At 36.7% G+C, this 23,818-nt stretch overlaps 1 protein-coding gene across 2 annotated transcripts in view; it reads left to right on the top strand.

Moving 5' to 3' along the window:
• The window catches only part of PURA (purine rich element binding protein A), a 29,603-nt gene extending 6,598 nt beyond the window's left edge, over nt 1-23,005 (top strand). Inside the window, exons 2-4 of one of the 2 annotated variants that reach the window (XM_083358342.1) lie at nt 19,463-19,528; nt 20,588-20,717; nt 21,925-23,005. The gene's annotated coding sequence lies outside the window, so the exon portion shown is untranslated. Of the gene's footprint in view, nt 1-19,462; nt 19,529-20,587 lie in introns of both variants that reach the window. The other variant, XM_083358341.1, reaches the window with a different exon arrangement.
• The last annotated feature ends 813 nt before the right edge of the window (nt 23,006-23,818 follow it).

Raw genomic sequence — 23,818 nt, 5'->3', positions numbered from 1 at the left:
TCCAATATGTGTTAGATTCATAGATTTATAAAATCAAAAATTCCCAGAAATTTTGGAAGTTGTAGGAACAACACACCTGGAGACCAATAAGTTAAAGAAAAATGCACATATATATAGATAACGCACATATAGGTACTCCTCGACTTACAAGAGTTCATTTAGAGACCATTCAAAGTTACAACATCACTGAAAATTACTTATGACCATTTTTAACACTTACGACCGTTTCAGCATCCCCATGATCAAAATTCAGACAGTTGGCAACTGACTCATATTTATGACGGTTGCAGTGTCTCAAGATCATGCGATCACCTTCTGCGAACTTCTGACAAGCAAAGTCAATGGGAAACCCAGATTCATTAAACAGCTTTACTAACTTAACAACTGCAGTGATCACTTAACATCTGTGGCGAGAAAGATCGTAAAATGGGGTAAAACTCACTTAACAAATGTCTCGCTTAGCAACATAAATTTTGGGCTTCATTGTGGTTGTAAGCTGAGGACTATCTGATTAACATAAGCTTTCTATAAAGATGAATCTTCTATTTAGTTCCCTCATGCTTTCCCGGCAATAAGAATCTCAGGCTTTTCTTTAATTGAGTGGGCAAATTAACACTAAACTTATTGGTGGTATAGTTTCTTAACACTGGGAGATGGAAATTTCAAAAAGAAAAGTAAAGTAAGCCTTAATATAGGCTTAAGAGAAAATCAATACCCATGAAAGAGGAACAAAGAAATGCCAAAATATTTGGTCCCGCCTACAAGTTTAATACAGTTGCTCTGCCCTATCCTCTGCAGTTCTCAGCTCCACTTTCCATGTATGGTCCCAAGTCATAAAAGGCTGCTCAGCATATTCTATGCATAATACTGCATTATTCTGTGGCGTTCTTGGTGCTTGCTTGCTGTAACATCATGTTACCTAGTTACCTAGTTGGGTCATGGCACATCTACAAGCAAACAACCAATCTCAGAGAGCACCAAGAACTTCATAATTCTACCCTGAGCTGCATATTTTCAATTACATTGCTTTCTATTAAAACACAGAAACATTTTACAATTTCTTAGGTAGATAAATACAGCCAGTTGTATGTGATCTTAGGCAGGACTATATTCACTAAATATTCTTCCTCTGTTATTTTTACTTAGTATTGCATATTTAATAGTAAAAATGCTTGCTTTATTAAGTCACTGAACAATATATTTTTGCAAAATACTAATATTCTTAATAACTGAAGTAACAGTGTTCAAGTTGTTTCAGGTGAAAGAGAGACTGCTAATCTACCAGAACTTCCACCTTATTTCAATGTCTTTCTTTTATAAATGTGCTTCTTCAGTATATTGTTATGAGATATAATTGCTTAGCATGATGTAAGAGTTAGGCCACAATCTGAATTGTTTAAATTTTTGAAAGCTGAGCATCAGAATTCTGGCACTGATGCACTTAAAGGCTAGCAAGATCTTTCCCTTTTGTTTTTGTTTAGTTCATGCACTCTTACATCTCAAAGAATTCTGCTAGAGATAAAAATATATATATAGCTGTTCTGGTCTTCAGTATGTTCAGTTAGATCACTACCTTTTCCTTCCTTTCAATGCCAACCCCCAAATTAAATGCCAAATTAAATTTATTTATGAAACTTAATTCAGTTTGAAAAGAAGCATACTGTGCAGCGTAGAAAGCTCCTGTTTGAGCAATAAAAGTCTTGTGCTCCTAATGGTCATGCATAATCTGAGTCCACACAACTTGTTAAAAGTGCAAATTGTTTAATCACGATGCACTGAAGATACCATAAGACCGAACTCCAATACAATAAGCAGAAATCAAACAAATCACATTGTAACATAGTACAATGCATGAATCATGTCTCTGCCTTACTTGGATCCGTGTATTTCCATATTACAAGATTCTTTAAAAGTGCTGCAAACAGTATATTTTTTTTTGCCTCTAAACCAACTTTTCCAATTTTAAGAAGAGCTAGAGAAGTTTTTCAGATAAAGCTAGAGAAGTATTTCAAAATCTGTAAAGACGGAATTTCCATGTCATAGCTGTTTATGTGTTTTAAGTTATAAATAAGGTTAATCCTCTGTGTATATTTTGAGAAATTGAATGAAACTTGCCCTAGTTGTACATAGTCTTGGAGGAAAAATTAAAATAATGTTACCTCTAATTATCTATACAGTATTCTTTAAATAGTGAAAAATCAAAACAAAATTGACAACTAACTTTTTCCCCAGGGAAGAAAGAATATTGGCAATTCAGATGAGACCATGAAGCACCTCAAGGGATTTAAAAAATTAAATTCTAAGATCTTAAAACTTAGAAAAAGTACCCTTCTAGCACTTGTGTTCTAGAAGGCATATATTTTACCTTGTGTGGTTCAGAGCAACCTGTTTCCTAAAAACTGAAAATCACTGCAGAGGGCTTTGCAGAACAACTCATCTGCTGTTTACTAAAATTCGGTCCACTTTTCTGGAATTCCTATCTTAAAATTCTACTTTGTTCTGATAAAAATAAAGAATTTACTGAGTATATTTTATTTTTATATGACCTTATAAAAATGAAGTAATGGGACTGAGTTCTAAGTATATTTCCCTTCTCAATCCTTTTTCTGATCTTCTAAATGAAAACACAGTGGATCATGACTTTTGTAAAAGTGCATCATAACCCTGACCTTGGCAGAAGATTTCTACCTAACATTGCTAGTTTCCATTTGATTGGTCATTTGATACAGTCATATGACCACTCTGGTAGTTTTACCATTGACCGTAGCTCATATATTGGATCTGCCCTTAGATTGAATGGAAGCTACAATCTATGTTAAAAAAAAATGATATTTAGCTCTTATTGAATGTTTGGAAAACGAATGCATGTTAATCCCATTCTGAAACAAGTGAATCCTCTGAGATTATTTTAATTCCAAGCTCCATTAAAAATCAAACTACTTATATTTTAAAGTCTTGTTCATTTTGCAAGTCCCATGCTTAATAGAAGGATTAATGAGTTTAAAGTTATAGAATTTTGGTCCAATATAAACTAAATTGTCTACTGCCTGTCAAGAACCTTGTAAATGTCTATATATTTTCATTAAATAAAGCTTGGTTGTTCTGTGAAATTTACTTTTTAAGATAAAAGTACTGTATTACTGGCTGTCAAAAGTATAATACTCTACTTCAAAGTGTTCTTTATTTTCTGGAGGAATTGGTCCTATGTTAGTTTTCATTTGCCAATCAAGATATATCCTTGTTGCTTAGGAAAAAAAGTTGTGGCTCAGTGGTTTTACTTGGTAGACACAAAACAACAATTACATAAAATCAGATTATATATGCAATATTTAGTAGAAATGAGTAAAGAAAGAGGATAAAAAGCCTCACGGTATCTGAGTATTAGGAATTATGTGATCAAAACTTTTATTAAGTAATGCATGTCTCGTTCCATTTTTGTGGTTCCCAGAACAATCAATATTATTTTGGTATGTGACATACATTTTTATCATCTTCTCTCTCTTGTTTTTATAATAGAAATACAACGCGTCCATTTGCTCTTAAAATAGATACTGTTTGGCACATTCAAATAACAAGGTGTAGGATTCTATAAACAAATTATGCAGAATAACAAAGGTTGTTTCTTACCACTTATAGGCCTATCTCACAAATAGTCAAATTTCTATTTCAATGTAGCCATTGTTTGTTTGTTTTTTTGTCAAGTCTGCCATGTTTTTTTTTACCGATCAAGGCCTAGTGCACTGTATTTTAATGCAGTTGCCAGTTTATATCGTTTTATCATACCTTCATTCCTATGGATTTATTTGCTACAGTAAAGGAAATATGGGACACCTGTCAGTCCTATCCATGGTGAAATATCAAAAATCAAAATGACAGCCATGGCAGTATCATCAAAGCCCCAGCTCTTTTATATAGTACTGTCATAACTTTTGAACTTTTTGACTTTTTAACCCCCTTGCCATAGGTGGAAATGGTAGTTCCCTATGACTTCTCAACAACTGTGATATATCTGTTTGTTGTAAGTTGCGAAGTCATGTCTGACCCATCGCGACCCTATGGACAACCTTCCTCCTGGCCTTCCTGTCCTCTACCATCTTCTGGAGTCCATTTAAGCTCACGCCTACTGCTTCAGTGACTCCATCCAGCCACCTCATTCTCTGTCGTCCCCTTCTTCTATTGCCCTCAATCTTTCCCAGCATTAGGCTCTTCTCCAGTGAGTCCTTCCTTCTCATTAGGTGGCCAAAGTATTTGAGTTTTAGCTTCAGGATCTGGCCTTCTAAAGAGCAGTCAGGGTTGATCTCCTCTAGGACTGACCGGTTTGATCGCCTTGCAGTCCAAAGGACTCGCAGGAGTCTTCTCCAGCACCATAGTTCAAAGGCCTCAATTCTTTGGCGCTCAGCCTTTCTTATGGTCCAGCTTTCACTGCCATACATTGCAACTGGAAAGACCATAGCCTTGACTATACGCACTTTTGTTGACAGGGTGATGTCTCTGCTTTTTAGTGTGCTGTCTAGATTTGCCATGGCTTTCCTCCCCAGGAGCAAGCGTCTTTTAATTTCTTGGCTACAGTCCCCATCTGCAGTGATCTTGGAGCCCAGGAAAATAAAATCTGTCACTACCTCCATTTCTTCCCCATCTATTTTCTAGGAATTGAGAGGGCCAGATGCCATGATCTTGGTTTTCTTAATGTTTAGTTTCAACCCAACTTTTGCACTCTCCTTCTTCACTCGCAACAAGAGGCTCTTTAGTTCCTCTTCACTTTCTGCCATTAGAGTGGTATCATCTGCATATCTTAGGTTGTTGATGTTTCTTCCAGCAATCTTAATTCCAACTTTTGATTCATCTAGCCCTGCCTTTCTCATGATGTGCTCTGCATATAAGTTAAATAGGCAAGGCGACAGTATACAGCCTTGCCGGACTCCTTTCCCAATTTTGAACCAATCAGTGGTTCCGTGTTCAGTTCTCACTGTTGCTTCTTGGCCCGCATATAGGTTTCTCAAGAGACAAATAAGATGGTCTGGTACGCCCATCTCTTTAAGGACTTGCCACAGTTTGTTATGATCCACACAATCAAAGGCTTTAGCATAGTCAATGAAGCAGAAGTAGATGTTTTTCTGGAACTCTCTAGCTTTCTCCATGATCCAGCGTATGTTAGCAATTTGATCTCTAGTTCCTCTGCCTCTTCGAAATCCTGCCTGTACTTCTGGTAGTTCTCGATCCACATACTGCTGGAGTCTAGCTTGTAGGATTTTAAGCATAACTTTACTAGCGTGAGAAATGAGTGCAATGGTGCGATAGTTTGAACATTCTTTGGCACTGCCTTTCTTTGGAATTGGAATGTAAACTGATCTTTTCCAATCCTGTGGCCACTGTTGAGTTTTCCAAATTTGCTGGCAAATTGAGTGTAGCACTTTTACTGCATCGTCTTTTAAGATTTTGAATAGCTCAGCTGGAATACTGTCACCTCCACTAGCTTTGTTGTTGCTCAACTTTTCTAAGGCCCACTTCACTTCACATTCTAGGATGTCTGGCTCGAGGTCAGTGACCACCTCATTGTGATTATCAGGGATGTTAAGCTCATTCTTGTATAGTTCTTCTGTGTAATTTTGCCACCTCTTCTTAATCTCTTCTGCCTCTGTTAGGTCCCTGCCATTTTGGTCCTTTATCATGCCCATTTTTGCATGAAATGTTCCTTTCATCTCTCCAATTTTCCTGAAAAGATCTCTGGTCCTCCCTATTCTATTGTTTTCTTCTATTTCTTTGCATTGTTCATTTAAGAAGGCATTCTTATCTCTTCTAGCTATTCTTTGGAATTCTGCATTTAATTGGGCATATCTTTCTTTTTCTCCCTTGCCTTTCGCTTCCCTCCTTTCCTCAGCTATTTGCAAATCTTCCTCAGACAGCCATTTTGCTTTCTTGCATTTCTTTTTCTTTGGGATGGTTTTGGTTGCTACCTGTTGTACAATGTTGCGAACCTCTGTCCATAGTTCTTCAGGCACTCTGTCTATCAGATCTAATTCCTTAAATCTATTTGTCACCTCTACTGTATATTGAACAGGGATATGATTTAATTCATACCTGACTGGCCTAGCGCTTTTCCCTACTTTTTTTTAATTTAAGCCTAAACTTTGCAACAAGAAGCTCATGGTCTGAGCCACAGTCAGCTCCTGGTCTTGTTTTTACTGACTGTATAGAGCTTCTCCATATTTGGCTGCAGAGCATATAGTCAATCTGATTTCTGTGTTGACCATCTGGTGATGTCCATGTGTAAAGCCATCTCTTGGGTTGTTGGAAAAGAGTGTTTGCTATGACCATCGTATTCTCTTGACAAAATTCTGTCAGCCTGTGCCCTGCTTCATTTTGTACTCCAAGGCCAAACTTGCCTGTTATTCCGGTTATCTTTTGGCTTCCTACTTTAGCATTCCAATCCCCCATGATGATAAGAACATCATTTTTTGGTGTTAGTTCTATAAGGTGCTGTAGGGCTTCATAGAACCGGTTAATTTCATCCTCTTCAGCACCGGTGGTTGGGGCATAGACTTGGACTACTGTGATATTTAATGTTTTGCCTTGGATTCGAACTGAGGTCATTCTGTCATTTTGAGGATTGTATCCCAGTATTGCTTTTCCTACTCTTTTATTGACTATGAAGGCTACTCCATTTCTTCTGAGGCATTCTTGCCCGCAGTAGTATACCTGATGGTCATCTGAATTAAATTCACCCATTCCTGTCCATTTTAGTTTGCTGATACCTAAGATGTCGATGTTTAGTCTTGTCATCTCTTGTTTGACCACGTCCAGCTTTCCTTGATTCATGGATCTTACATTCCAGGTTCCTATGGAGAAAAAATCTTTACCGCATCGGACTTTCCTTTCACCACCAGACACATCCACAGCTGAGCGTCCTTTCGGCTTTGGTCCAGTCGCTTCATTCTTTCTGGCGCTACTAGTACTAGCCCTCTGCTCTTCCCCAGTAGCATATTGGACGCCTTCCGACCTGAGGGGCTCATCTTCCAGTGTCATATCGTTTTGCCTTTTGGAACTGTCCATAGGGTTTTCATGGCAAAGATACTGGAGTGGGTTGCCATTTCCTTCTCCAGTGGATCACGTTTTGTCAGAACTCTCTGCTATGACCTGTCCGTCTTGGGTGGCCCTGCACGGCATAGCTCATAGCTTCATTGAATTACGCAAGCCACTTCGCCACGACAAGGCAGTAATCCATGAAGGGGTATATCTGCATTAATACCTTTGCCTTACGATTTTTGCCTGCATGTTTTTATAGGAAAATGATGTACAATAGTTTGTATTCTTAACCAGCACTCCCAGTTGTTATAATGGAATGGATTGTTGTTTAGAGAGACCACTTTTTCCCTACAGTGTGACCATCAAATATATTTCTAAATACATAAAAATCACAGTTTGGTTCATAAGGGTACAGAAAAGAAAATACTATTCTTAGGAAGTAGATAAGAACAAAAGTTTGTAACTGTTTATTAATTTGCAATTATGCTATTTTACCTATGACATTGTATTGTAATTCATTGAATTTACACTACATTAAGTCAGAATTCTTAGACATGATTTTTTTGAACAAGCTGTAGTGATCTGATCTGCATATAACATATGATGTCTGGCTAGTTGGAATCAAAAAGAAAAAGTCCCTTGACATAGGTGTTGATGCACTCCTTGTATAGCTAGTCCTTGATTTATGATCACAATTGAGCCCAAAATTTATGTTGCTAAGTGAGAAATTTGTTAAGTGAGTTTTGCCCTATGTTACAATGTTTCTTGCCACATTTGTTAAGTGAATCACTGCAGTTGTTAAAATAATAACATGGTTGTTAAGTGAATCTGATTTCTTCATTGACTTTACTTGTCGGAAGTTCACAAAAGACGGTCACATGACCCCGAGACACTGCAACCATCATAAATATGAACTAGTCAAGCATCTGAATGCCAATCACGTGACCATGGGAATGCTGCAGCAGTCATAAGTGTGAAAAATGGTCATGAGTCAATTTTTATTTCTAGTCTGTCTTTTGCAGCTATTTCTTCATCTTTTCTCACAGTTACCCATGAGTTTTGGCCCATTTTATGACTTTTCTTGCCATGTTTGTTAAGTGAATCACTGCAGTTGTTAAACGAGGAACATGGTTGTTAAGTGGATCTGGCTTTCCCATTGACTTTGCTGATCAGGAGGTTGCAAAAGGTGGTCACATGACCCTGGGACACTACAACCGTCATAAATATGAACCAGCTGTCATGCCTACAAATGTAAATCATGTGACCAGGGGGATGCTGCAATGATCATTACTCTAAAAAAAATGGTTATAAATCACTTTTTTCAGTGCCGTTGTAATTTCAAATGGTCACTAAATGAACTGTTGTAAGTTGAGGACTACTTGTGTCTGCTGGTGCCTCCTTAAAGAAGCCAAGGCTTTTCCAAGCTTCAACAGGGGCCATCCAATCTCAGAAGAGTACATGTTTCAGTTAAGGAGGCAGTGCAGGAAAAGGTGTAGCTTTAAGAAAGTGCCAGTAGGCACAGTGTACATGCCTACTTTCCCTCCAAAGCACTTTCCCACTTCATCTGCAAATCTGTACAGGTAGTACTCGACTAATGACCACAATGAGCCCAGAATTTATATTGGTAAGTGAGACATTTGTTAAGTGAGTTTTGTCCCATTTTACGACTTCTCTTGCCACATTTGTTAAGTGAATCGCTGCTCAGTTAGTAACATGGTTGTTAAGTGAACCTGGCATCTCCATTGACTTTGCTTTCAGAGGTTGGCAAAGGATGGTCACATGACCTCGGGACACTGCAACCGTCATAAATATGAACCAGCTGTCAATCATATGAATGTAAAATCACGTGACCATGGCAATGCTGTAATGGTCATAAGTCTGAAAAATGGTCATCAGTCCCTATTTTCAATGCCGTTGTAACTTTTGAGTGGTCACCATATTAAATATTGTAAGTCGAGGACTACCTGTATATCCTTAAACAAGGCCATATTAAAAGATAATGATTGACAAATGGTATAGAATTATTTGAAATAATACCTTGAAAATGATACTAACATTGGGAAACAGAAACTCAGAATTTCATCAAACCGGGGAAAAGGCAAAATCATTGATAATCATTTTCTTAATTTTTGCTCAGCTTTTCTGTGTTAAATTATATATTGAAAGTACATCAGGAATATCTTAAGAGATTTTTTTTTTGAAGAGGACCCATTATGACTGTATACTTAATCTGTATTACATGTTTTAGACGTGACTTTTGAGTTATTAACATGCTATTATTTACTATTTTAAGCACTTTTATTGGCATCATCCTGAAGACCACTTTGAAGACACTGGAATATCTGCCACCCTTAATTAAGATACTCTTATCCCATTAAAAAAGTTATTTGTTTCTTGAATTTTCTTGAATATTTGAAACAGAAAGAACACTAGTTTAGTTTCAGGTTAAGTCATATCCCTTAGTTTACTTCTTTCCTTTAATTCAAAGAATACCTGTCATCCATTATTATAAGGACCAGTTAAATGCTGTATTTGGAAGATTTTTATAATGATAATGATAACAACAACAACAACAACAACAACAACAACAACAACAACAATAATAATAATAATAATAATAATAATAATAATAATAATAATAATCTATTTTCAGTTACATATACTGGATATTAATGGTACTGTTACTTTTCTTCTGCACCTCTCCTGTTAATCTATAAATGTGTGTAGATTTCCAGTGCTGTAGGCCATTCTTTTTTTTTTTATTGAAAAGTTTTAACATACAATTTTTCTTTAAAAAACCCCCTCCCCCTCCCTCCTCCCTCCCCCCCTAGAATCACCACTTTAGAATCATAAGCAGCTTGTATAACTTCATCTCTAATTTCCCTCTTAGTAAAGTAAACCACCACATCTCTAGGCAGCTTTCTCTGTCTAGCAATCCATGAATTCACACGAAACACTTTATCCATGCCTCCCTTTATTTCAGATGCTGGCTGATTCAATACCACTTCCAGAGCCTCAGAAATCAGCTGCTTTAGATTTTCCTTAATATTCTCTTTTAAGCCTCTGATTCTAACAGCAAACTGCATCTGGTAATATTGAGCAAGACTCAATTCTCTATCCATTTTGTCTCTTAAATCTTCATTCTCCACTACTTTTGCTTCTAATATGGCATTCTTTTGAGTCAAATCTTCCACTTTTTCCTCCAGATCTTCCACACATTCAGCCACTTTATACACTGAGGACAAAATGTCTGCCTTCATCACACTGAACTTCTGTTCCATCCTCTCTACCATTCTCTCCTCCAATTTCTCCAATTTCTCCTCCATCTGTGCAAATTTATCACCCATTGATTCCAGAATTACCTGGGCATGTTTTTCAAGAGCATCTTGTAAATCCTTCGATGTCAATACATCAGGAAGATGCAACGCCTGCAATGATGATTGTTGCACCGGAGAAGTTCCAGCACTCCGAAGAGTTTTTGAGGGAGGTTTAGCCGCCATCTTTTACTTTCACTTGTGACGCACTTTCACTTTAAGTTTAAAAAGTCCATCAAGCTAGAGAGTAGAATATAATAATCCTCTTCATCTTTTCCTCTTGTACCGCTCTGCCTGCTCCTTTTATTCCATAATCCTTCCTTCAGGCAGGGGTGGTCGCAAACGCCTGGCTCTGCTCCATGAAGTCCGGAGCAGAGACGCTGACCAGCTGGGAGCAACCCAGGCTACGGGGGAGTTCGATCCTTCAGCCGCCCAAGCTACAAGCTCAGGCGGCCCCGGAGAACTCGACCCCTACCTGGGGCCTCACCCCCTCCTCTTCTCCCGAGGAGGGGGCTTCAAATTCACCCGAACAGCTGATCGGCGCTGTTTCAGGTGAAAATAACTCAGCTGAGCCGCGGGCAGCCCGGGAAGGCTGTCTCCGGCGCCGCGCCGCCACCAGAAGTGGCCAGGCCATTCTTGATTAAATCTGTTCCTTATCTAAAATGTTGGATTATTATTTTTTTGCTAATTTGTCAGAAAAAGCAAGGAAATCATTATATAATTTATGTATTACAATTTCTGTATTTTCCTCTCTGCTTCCCCATTCAGCTGTCCCAGCTCAAAATAATTTAGGAAAAAGCAATTAAAGAGACAATTTATTCTTAGAAAACAACGAAAAAGCTCATCAAAGGCAAACAGAAAGTACTTAGGTCAATCATTACAGGACAGTGAACAAAGGACAATAAAACCACGCGTTTGTACAGATACAAATGTAACTGAGCTTTCCCATACCTGCATACCTTCAATATTGCTACTTTTTTCTCCTATAAAATGATGGAATTTTAGAATTGAACAAGTACTGTTGCCTCAGTCTCAAGTGACTGTGTGATGGCCACATTATTTTTAGAATTAAAAAGAAAAAAGTTAACAGCATATTGGGCTAAGAACATTTGTCTGTTTCTTCCTTTTTCATGTCAGAATTTGATCTTGAAGAAAACTGTTTGAGGCAGTGCTAATTCTGATGTTTATGCTCAATGTATAAAATTGGTATAATTTTTATTTTTTTTTATTTTTTTTTAATTCCATTTATATCCCGCCCTTCTCCGAAGACTCAGGGCGGCTTACAAGCTTAGCAGTATAATGGTAGAATCATCACCATTTATCATAGTCAACTGAGTTGCTGAAATAACCGTATAATTTTTATTCCTGGAAACAACATTATTTATTTCAGTTTGTATGCTGCTGGATACAGAAATCCAACAAAAACATATAATTGGTGCAGACATCCATGGTAAGCATCATCAGAGCCGTGGTGGCGCAATGGTTAGAATGCAGTATTGCAGCTAATTATGCTGACTGCCAGGAGTTTGATTCTGACTGGCTCAAGGTTGACTCAGCCTTCCACGATCGGTAAAATGAGGACCCAGATTGTTGGGGGAAATATGCTGACTCTGTAAACCATTTAGAGAGGGCTGTGAAGCACTATGAAGCGGTATATAAGTCTAAGTGCTATTGCTATTGCCATAGCAATTGTAAATGTTGTTTATTTATGTTCTAAGACCAACCTGTAAACAATATAGAACAATAGAAACAACCAAAATATGAGATAAAAATAAAATTGAGCTGATAAGCTAAACTTTAAAAATGATGACAAATAATCACCCTACATGCCTTAGCATGTCCTTTATCTAAATCTTGTAGTTTGTAGAACATTAAAAAGGTGCAAGTCTTAAATCCAAAGGAAAGCTCTTCCATAATGCCAGAACAACTGAGAAACAATATGCTCCTTATTACATTTGCAACCTCTATTGCAGACTCCAAGGTCCCTGCCAACTCTGTTACTCTGTTATGAATATTGTTTTCACATACAGCATTGTATAAACCTAGGAGGATAGCTTTGATTTAAACTGAACTTAATTGCACAAATTAATGATTTACAGCACTATAATAAGATTCTACTTAATTCATGTTTAGTAAGAGTATCTGAAAATAAATTTTCATCACTTCTTAAGGGTAAGTGTAGGCTTCATTTTTAGAAACTAAGTACACAGTTTAAAAGTAAGTATAATAAATAGTTTTCAGATTAACTTTCAGCAGCACTGGGATGTTTTGGCTTTTCAATTAAAAGAGGCACATAGTTGCCAAATGAACCAGATCTAGTTCAATTACTTATAGATATGATATATTAGAATTTTGTATTATGTATGTGATATATATATATATATATATATATATATATATATATATATATATATATATATATATATATATATATATATATATATATATATATATATATATAAACAAATTTACACAAATATGAGCTGTCACTGTTGTGACTACTGCCCTGTCGATGGCCTTCGGTTAGGCTGAAACAGGAAATAAAGATTTGTCCCATGTTTGGGGCCTAGCAAGTTAATCTAAATAGTTAACAAGCAATATATATATATGTTATATATATATATATATATATATATATATATATATATATATATATATATATATATATATATATACACACACGGTATATATATAACATATATATATATATGTGTGTGTGTGTGTGTGTGTGTGTGTGTGTGTGTGTGTGTGTGTAAATTACTAACAAAGAATTAAAGGGAAACTGAGATGCATTTCTGACTTGTTAGTCGTCATCAGCCAGCTATACCCATCTGAGATTCGAACCAGGGCTGATTGCATATGAGGCAGTGTTATTTGCCTCTAAGCCACAAGGTCTCTCTCGCTCTATATATATAACATATATAACATATATAACATATATAATATATATATATAAAATGTTATAATTAATATATAATATAAAATACATGAGGCATTCCAGATATTGCTATACTACTGTTTTCAAATTCTTTAGCTTTGGCTATACAATAGTTTTATCAACATCAGAATGGTATAGGTCAGGGGTAGGCAACCTTGGCTCTTTTATGACATGTGGACTTCAACTCCCAGAATTCCTGAGCAGAGCTGGCTCAGGAATTCTGGGAGTTGAAGTCCACGAATCATAAAAGAGCCAAGGTTGCCTACCCCTGGTATAGGTTGTCTATCTCTGTTCTTATCACTATCTCTAACAACAGGTAATTGGCATTAATAAAACTGTTCATGTTTATTAGCTTATCTTCAATAAACACAACACTATACTATTCCAGTAACTGGCAGCACACATTTAAAACATGAGAGGTGATAATGTTAACATATTCTTCCTCACCCTTTTTCTTGCTATCCATAATCTGGGAACAAATGAAAGCTTTCCAGCTATTTCAGGGAATAGCTATTTATGAATGGTGACTGTTTGGTAACCTGCTGTCAGATTAGGGTTTTTTTCTCTACAGCAGACGTGTCAAACACAAGGCCCGGGGGCCAGATCCGGCCCGTGAAGTGGTTTCATGTGGCCCGCGAAGCCATCCTGGAAACAGTGAGGGAACGGCCCCCACTGCCTTGGCCCTGGCCCAGAGACCCTCCTCCTGCCAGAGACCCTCAGATCTGTCCCACTCCTGCCCAGGCCCCCATAGGCACCCTTGATGCGAACGATGTAGAGCTGGCCATGCTCACCCAGTAGGCCATACGCACTTTAGCCACGCCCACCCAGGCCACACCCACCCGGCCCCCTGAGGGCAACCGCAATGCTGATGCGGCCCTTAATGAAATTGAGTTTGACACCCCTGCTCTACAGATACTCCAAATAATTTCATTTTTTTGCTATTCCTCCCCTCTCCGTAAGTCAGCAGTGATCTTGGGCTAGTCACTCTCTCTCAGACCAATTCACCTCACAGGGTTGTTGTTGTGAAGAAAATAGGAGTAGGAAGGTGTATTGGATAACTAACTAAATAAGTACATTTACAGAGACTTCTTCTCCACCTTTCTTTGAGCTACATGTCCCTTCTTTTATATCTATTGTCTTCTTTTTCCTTGCATTCTTAGAAAGGTAAACGCTTAATTCTCTCTCTCTCTCTCTCTCTCTCTCTCTCTCTCTCTCTCTCTCTCTCTCTCTCTCTCTCTCTCTCTTAACTGTAATCTCCAGAAAACGTAGTGAACTGGCAAACTATGTTAAATATGAAAAAAATGATTGCATGGTGATGGGGAAATCATCATGTGAATAATACTGCAACAATGAAGGATGACACATTCTTAAGAAAAGTCATAGGTTACCATTTACTAATTGCATTTAGCAAAGCTATTATGTTGGCAAAAGAAAGCTGAGACAACTTTGTTGAAAAAAAAATGCACACAGTATTTGAAACAGATTTTGAAAATCTTACCATATGGTTCCTCTTCTGATCCATTTCCCTTTCCCCCAAATAACTGTATAAAATATTTAAATTTTTAATATGATTCTATTTTGATCCAGTGTTTCTCATTTTCACATTTCATTTGTGCTTCATGGTCTTCTAGGACCGGAAGATTATATGAACAAATCACATATTTAATATATTTATTTCTTGGTTGAATGGGTATATTCCAAACCTCCTTCAAGGTTTTTTCAGTTGATGCGGAAGATGGAAGAGCTCAAGACAAGTGAAAAGCAAGAGGAATCAGTATATGTGCTGTCCAGTTCTCATGGTACAAGCTTGCAGGTTGCACTCCTGTGCTATTCATGGATATAGTCTATATTTTCCAATATTTGAAAGTGCTTTTCAGAAATCATGTGCTATGTATTGATTGTATACCCATGCACAACTGAAATGCTAACAGGAGCAACATACTCTCTTGAATTCAGTATTTAAAATATGTGCTGCAGTATGATTTGGGTATAATAATATTCTCCACTTTTTTTCTGAATCAGTGTCTGTTTTACAAATGTTTTCAATGTATTTATTTCATCTTGTGGAGGTGCAAAACTGTCTTTAGGGCAAAACCCCCACATTTTACAAATCAGATCTGCCCCATTTTTGTCTGTATTTTTCTCATTTTCACCTTTTTGCGTGGACTGTTTTTTTAATACATGTTGTTTTTTGTTATTTTGACAAATAGATTATTAAATATAAGATAAATATATATATATATATATATATATATATATATATATATATATATATATATATATATATATATATATATATATATATATATATAATTATAACATAATTTAATCTGAAGATGGGCTTGGAAGAGGGATGAGTAATTCCAATCTTGTCTCCTTCCTATTTTTTCCCATTATTTACCAAAGCTGGATCCACCATGGCTTATTCCATTTCTTGGACAATTGTGGAAAGTGTTACCCTTTTTTCTACCATAACTGAATCCACAAGCAACAACTTTTCAATAGTCAATAAACTACACTGTTGCTGTCTCCCCTTCCTCACATCATTGCACAATAAGGGACCTCATTGCTGCCATCATAGAATTATAGCTAAAGGCATTGTACTGTACATTTTATCTTAAGAATAGTTAAATGAATATTTATTACCTGAAGGTCTACCAGGAGTACAAATTCCTAGATTGAAGAAGAAAGTTAAAGGTATGCTTGAAGAGGATTCCACTTTCTGAATAGATAAATATGTTTGCCCAATCTCAATTAAATTTCTGGATTTTAAAAAGAACCCAACAACTTTAAGAACGAACTCAGCCTCATGGTTTGTAAATCTTGATCATTCTTTAGACTTTTGCTACAAAGGAAAAACTAAAAGGGTGTGTCATTGGAAGTGGAATGAAATCCACTTGCATCTCCTAAAGCTAGCTATTAATAATAAAAATTTCGCCCTAAATGGACCATCTATCTTGATTGCACCCAGGTATGAGAAAATGTTAAGAAAAACATTTTTAATCACATTGTGCCACTATACCATAATAGAGCATCTGTCTAAGTTAATATCAATGGGGCAATGAGCAGGTTTTCCTTCTTTACAATAACGTTTCCAAGTAGAACTTTTTACTTTTTCGTGGTAGCCAGACAACTACTAATCTGTTGGTAAGTTACCAACTACCTACAAGGACATACATTAATTCAGAATCAAGCCTATTCTTTATTGTGCTCCTAGACCTAGAGCAGGGGTAGACAACGTTGGCTCTTTTATGACTCGTGGACTTCAAGTCCCAGAAGTCCTGAACGAACCATGCTGACTCCGGAATTCTGGGAGTTGAAGTCCACGAGTCATAAAAGAGCCAAGGTTTCACTGTGCTAAGAAAAGGCAGGTAAAATAATATACAAAAAGGAAGAGTTTTTCAATTGCCAGAAATGTAGGGTTTTTTTTTTGCAAATCTGCAATGTTTAATTAAAAGATAAATATAAATATGAAATAAGATATGAAAATTGGATCCTTAGTTTTCTATTTCCAATAAAAGTGAAGATAATGGCATAATTCAGGCCGGATTGGACTCCAACTGGGCAGAGTCTGATGACGGGGAATCGAGCAGTCTTGGGAATATTATTTGGGAAGAATTCGATCCTGTGACTCCAGAAGAAGTAGACAGGATCATGGGGAGGCTGAGTTCCACCACTTGTTTACTGGACCTGTGCCCCTCCTGGCTGGTTTATGCAGCGCGGGAGGGGACACGAGGCTGGCTCCAGGCAGTAATAACTGCTTCTTTGAGAGAGGGCAGCTTCCCCGCCGCCTTGAAGGAGGCGGTGGTGAGGCCCCTCCTCAAGAAGCCTGCCCTGGACCCGGCTATTTTAAATAACTATCGTCCGGTCTCCAACCTTCGCTTTTTAGTGAACGTTGTTGAGAGTGTGGTGGCTCATCAGCTTCCTCTGTTCCTGGAGGAAGCAGATTATCTGGACCCCTACCAATCAGGCTTTAGGCCCGGGTACAGCATGGAGACGGCATTGGTTGCACTGATGAATGATCTCTGGCGGGCTCGGGACAGGGGTTGCTCCTCTGTCCTAGTCCTATTAGACCTCTCAGCGGCTTTTGATACCATCGACCATGGTATCTTACTGCGGCGCCTCAGGGGGTTGGGAGTGGGTGGCACTGTTTTACAGTGGTTCTCCTCCTACCTTCTGGGTCATTTGCAGTCGGTGTTGACAGGGGGACAGAGGTCGGCCTCGAGGCCTCTCGTTTGTGGAGTCCCTCAGGGGTCGGTCCTCTCGCCTCTCCTGTTCAACATCTATATGAAGCCACTGGGCGAGATCATTCGTGGTTTTGGGGTGGGGTATCATCAGTACGCTGATGATACCCAGCTTTTTATTCCACCCCAGATCAACTCAGTGATGCCCTCTCCGTGATGTCCCGTTGCCTGGAGGCGGTGAGGGTCTGGATGGGGAGGAACAGGCTTCGTCTAAATCCCGACAACACTGAGTGGCTGTGCGTACCGGCGTCTCAGGTTGTCCATTCTATTCCATCTTTATCTATAGGGGGTGAGGTGTTACCCCCATAGATAGGGCTCGCAACTTGGGCGTCCTCCTTGATTCACAGCTCAATTTTGAAGATCATATAGGAGCTGTGACCAGGGGGGCTTTTGCCCAGGTTCGCCTGGTGTGCCAGTTGCGGCCCTATTTGGACCGGGACGCCTTGCGCACAGTCACTCATGCGCTCATGACCTCTCGGATAGACTACTGCAACACTCTCTACATGGGGCTGCCCTTGAATACCACTCGGGGGCTCCAGCTGGTGCAGAATGCAGCCGCGCGAGTTGTGATGGGGTTTTTCCGATACTCCCATGTAACACCTCTGCTCCACGAGCTGCATTGGCTTCCAGTTGTCTTCCGAGTGAGATTCAAGGTGCTGGTGATGACCTATAAAGCCCTAAATGGCATAGGTCCGGGTTATTTACGGGAGCACCTCTTGCCGGCGTTAACTTCCCATCGCCCTGTGCGCTCCCACAGAGAGGGCCTCCTCAGGGTGCCATCGGTCAAGGAATGTCGACTGGTGGCCCCCAGGGGGAGAGCATTCTCTGTGGACGCACCTGCCCTCTGGAATCAGTTTCCGGTTGAGCTCCGGATGGCTCCCGACCTTCGCTCGTTTCGCCGCAACCTGAAGACTTGGTTGTTTGAACAGGCCGGCCTGGACTGAGGGATTGGATTTTAGTGTTTAAATTTTTTAAAAAAATTAAATTTTAGATTGCATTTATTACTTAGGGCTATTGATTTAATCTTATTTTATTTTTTATATAATTAAAATGCTTGTAATCACTTTGCTGTTTCATTCCCTTGGTAGGTAATAAGTCTGTATTACAGTTAAGAATATTAACCTTACATTTTCAAAAACTAATCTGATCTAGAAATCTTATTTGGTTATCTGTTTTTGGAAATGTATTGTGCCATGTGTTAAGTATATTCAGTCTATTTTAAATATTTGAATATTAAGTACTTTTCTTAGGTATTAAAATCATGTCCAATTTAGTAGTGGGGGAATTCTACTGTGGATTAGCTATCTAATCTGAAAATAAAGAACAGTGTATCAAAATAAATAAGAATATATTACTTAAAAATCATTCTTCATAAATTTCCCTGAATACACAGCCATGCAGTACTCTTATTAAGACTAATCAAATATGGACAAAATGTTGTGTGATAGGAAATCTAATGTCTCAAATAAAAGTTTTGGTCTGACATGATTATTTTAAATGAACTAACTTATTTTGTACATTAAGGAAAATCTGTATATCAGCTCTAATATATGGACTTTCGTCTTTCACATGAAATGTATTTTCAGAATTCTAATTTGATCTTTGAATTTAGCATAGAAAGAAAATATTTTAAATATTGCTCACTTGTGAAAATATTTTGGAAAGGAAAGTGTTTATAATGTTGAATAAAGTTTGCTTGCTTGCTTTTCAGTAGCATAAGGCTTCTGGTTTGGGACAGTAAGAGACCCAGGCATTATACTTGTTGAGATTCCTCATACACCATATTCTGTCTCACACACACATTCTCTCTCAGTTTTAAAAAATGATGCACAAAATAGTTAAAATGCAATAGTCTGTAGAAACTGGGGAATACACTGATATTTTTTTCCATATAAACCAATATTTACCAGTAATCTTGTGTTTCTATTTTTGTTTTTTGGCAGACTTTTACCAGTAAATATCGGTTTATTCCTGAAACCAGAAGCCCTAAACATATCTTTGTTTATAAGGTCAGTCTTCATTTCCTGTTTCTGTCCTTCCCCACTTATTTACAAACTCTATTGTTTTTCAGGTTATGGAAAGTATGGAGTATTCTTTTTGTTTTCCTGCTTGCCACCATTTTTATTTTTTTTTTAAAGTGAATTTTGTTAGACTTGCAGACTGGACTTTTGGGCACTTAGGCTATTTTTTCATCTTAGAAAGTTTTATACACAGGTAATAATTATACTGAAGACCTGAAGAACATTCAATTTAAATGTTTTTTTTTATTTTAATGTATAAAATTGCAGAGTGAATTAGTCACTCATTTAGCAAAATTCTTAGATGGGCATTGACTATATTTTAAACATTATGTAATTCCAAAAAGTGTTCACATGTAATAATGAAGCACTGCATTTAAAGTAGAATTGTGCTTTAAGTGAATTTTGAAATAGATTTCTACAGAATCATTTAAATAAAAGTGGGATTGGATTTCAATAAAATGGTTGCCAATTCTACAGTGAGAGTACCCAATACAGGATGACATTGAATTTATTGAATTCAACATATTGAATATATTGCAATATTTTTTGAACATTTGAAATGTTACTGATACATAATTATGGTATTTGACTGAAATTACCTGCCAGAACCCTTCTTTCCATTAACTCTTGTTTTTAAAGAACCATGTATCAGTATCAAGCCATACTTTTTAATTTACAAATCAAGATAGTCTCCATATACGTGGAGTGTTGATAAAATTAACTGTACCCTCATGTGCTTCTTGTCATCTGCTTCTGACATATGAATGCCTGCAGTCCAATGGATGTATTGGGAATCTCACATATTGGCGATTGGGTTTAGGATTCTGTGTTCCTCTGCATTTTTGTGATTTCAAGCATTATACTAAATGGGTGGGACTGTGTGGGCTGTCATGCTGTATGAATGTTGGAATGACCTATGGAGTTATGTAGCATTTATCATATTTGTTTATATGAACAGTTCTTCCTCTTTTAACAAAATCCTTTTCATTCTTGAATTTTTACAATTTCTTGTCCCAACTGAAAACTAATTTTCCTCCCCTTTTGCAGCTTTCTTTTTGTGATTATGATTGTGCAATATTATTGGCCACAACTTTAATCTGAGCAATTGACACTGGTCCATCTTCAAATCATTCAGAAGACTTGAAGAGAACTCTTCTTTCTACTCTGGAATTCAAATGTATATATTTCATCTGAAATAAGTTATTTAAAAGTCAAACATGTCTCCTCCTCAATACATAAATTACAGTACAATTCATAAAGTTCCAAAAATACTATATTATGAGCCTTACCTATATAAATAATTCCTCTCATGGTTTCAAATTGAAAGAAAATAGTTAGATAATTAATTAGGTATATCAGCTCTGGTGTTTTTTTACTGTCACTATTGTCATTTTGTGATTTTGTCAATATTTAATCAAATTGTTTGCACAGATGCCAATTACATTTTATTCAATGGTACTTCATTTTTCCATGCTATATTTCTGTCAGTATTTAGGTTTCTTAATTAGAAAGATACAGATAATTCTGTGCACAAACTTTTCTCATAATACTAAATATTTCTATAGAGATACAGAGATATATAGATACATACAGATGGAATTCTAAACCCAATATTGTTAAATCTTTGTGGATTTATATCTTTACTAATATAAATCAGTAAAGATAATAAGATAATTTGAAATTGTATATGACACAATGATCAAGTTCACAATGTCAGGCTAAAGTTTCAAATACTGATCTGATAGGCTAGGACAATATACAGCAGCACTCAAGCAAAGCTTTTTCTAGCTAATTTGCTCTTATTACTTTAAAGTGTTAAAACAAGCCAGGATTTACCAAGTGTACATTGTTTTCATTGCAGGTGAACCATAAATCAATCTTAGCCCCTTAAAGATGGCTTCTAATCCTTAGTTGTTAGAAATATTTAATCATAGTCATGGGAATCTATTAATAAATTCCAGTTCCTATTTTTTTTCTCATTCTCACAATCAGAAGGAGGAAGCAAAAGTGATTGTGTTGCATGTACTCAAAAACTGCTGATAGTTAACATGGTTTATTTTGCCATATGAAAGTTTTTTACTCCTCTATGTGCAAATCTGACCAATGAAACAGCAGGGTTTATAAATATTTTTGAATAGATGCCATCAGAAAGATAGCAAAAGCTGAAAGAAACTTCCAAATTTGACAGAATAAAAATGGAATAATAGTTTAAAAGTACCGTAAATCATTTTGAATTAAGTTTTAAAATTATTTGGGCCTGAGATCTTCTCAATTTTCTCCTCTTTTGAATTCTTAACTTAGAATGAACTTGGCCCAAATGTAGGATTTGTCCCATGGCTTTAGCACCTTGTGCACAGTTTAAACATTTCCAAACTGTTTTCTAGGTAAGAAGAATAATGGGAACTACTCTGGAAATCAGTGCTTGTTCTGAAAATCTTTTCTTCTCAAGATGAGTACCTGCACAAATAATCCAGGAAGTTCAGAATGTTATTGTCCCTTGAGAAATAATGACTGATGGATGACTTTTTATTATCAGAATGTAGGGGTACTGTTAAAATTTAAAATAAGAGTGTTTTCCTTTTTCTCACAATGGTGCACATCATTGTATTTGAATGGAAAGATTTGATAGGGCAAAGTAATCCTAAATACCTTTCCTTTCCTTTCTGGATTTGAAGATAAAATCTATAGAATGTTTTGCACATGTCAATTTTCTGTAAAGATCAGAACAATCTTTCTCTTGTCTGCATATTTTTGCTAGTTAATACTTATTAGATGTGCCAAGCTCCATTGGATATATTTTTATGTAATTTCTGAAATTATTAAATAACCATATACTGTACGAGTGCACACATTAGAACACTGGAATGTTGAATTAAGCATTTTTATGTAAATAGTTACTATTCTTCAGTTGCAGAAAAGCCTGGATATCATCTCATAACTGTTGTATTTTGCCCTAATGGGAAATGTTCAGACATTCTGTGATGTATGTACTTGTGCCACTGTTTATGTGTAACTACTAATTATAAATTGTAAACATGCTTGTTTCATTGTTCAAAATAGTATTTCTCTTGTTGAAAATATTTTCAGTTAAATGTGAAAAGGAATTTATTTATTTTTTTAAGATTGTCTTGCAAGGTCTGTTTTCTCTATTTTTTTCCTAAGAAAAATAGTAGGGTAAAGATTGGAATTTTGTCTAGTTTTTCACTTGATAGACCAAAGTTACTATTGACACTGTCTTGCAATGCTGATCAAATGTATATCTTTTTGCACTTTAAATGAATAAGAAATGAGGAAAATCAAAGTGTCAATTGTACATACATTCACTGTACAGTGAATGTATACCATTAGTTAATCTGTTTTTAAACAGGATATTTTCCTTTGTGGGAAGGGGAATACTTAAGCAATGTATTTGCTAGTCAATATAAAGTGTTTACATGTAATTACTTAATAAATTATTTGATTTAAGATGGATCTTTCTGGTGATTTTTAAATGACAAACAATGATGATATCTGGTTTTTGTCAGGGTATAGGTATTTAAAAATTGTGTGAAATAATCAGTTACAATATATTCATTTAATTAAAATTCTGAGGAAGGCAAAAGTCTTCCTTGCTTCACTTTGTATTAGAGAACATATAGCCTCAAAAACCAGTCTGTTTTTTGTCGGTTTTTCTTCTATACTTGAACAAATCTGCTGGATATCCAAATGTCAAGTTGTGACAGCTGTTCAGTACATCCAACTAACTGGTTCTGTGGCCCATAATGCAGTAACACGTGGGCAGTTTTGTGGTGATCCTGCCTAAGCAATTTATGATATTTTGTTATGATACTATGCTATACCAGAGACAAGATCCCAAATGTTAAAATAGATCTCAACAGTAAAGCTGTTGTTCGTTCCCTTGGTCCTATAAGATTGGGCCTTTGAAGTTTCCTTAAAAGGATTAACAAATATAATTCATCTTTGAATGTACAAAAGCAAAGAGTAGATGTGTGTGTTTTTGGTTTTTGCGTAAGTAAGTTGTATTCGGCAATAAAATGTAGACAAAATTAGAAATACTCTGTAGCCTAACTTTTCACCACATGTATTAACTTTGCTTGGAAGAGCAGTCCTGAGTAGGTGGAAGTAGAAACATTGCATTTCTATACAGAATTTCCCAAGTTCTGATAATTATGCCTTGGTTCAGTATGTAGTTCCAGTTAGGAGCAAGAGGTGGATATCTCATTCAGTGATGAACTAAAAATTATGGATTAATAGATTTTATGAAACTAAAACCAAATC

Source organism: Vipera ursinii (assembly GCF_947247035.1).
Source record: "Vipera ursinii genome assembly, chromosome: 3".
NCBI classification, from domain to species: Eukaryota; Metazoa; Chordata; class Lepidosauria; order Squamata; family Viperidae; genus Vipera; species Vipera ursinii.
The sequence above is the reverse complement of the archived record's forward strand: the minus strand, read 5'-3'. Positions and strand labels throughout refer to the sequence as shown.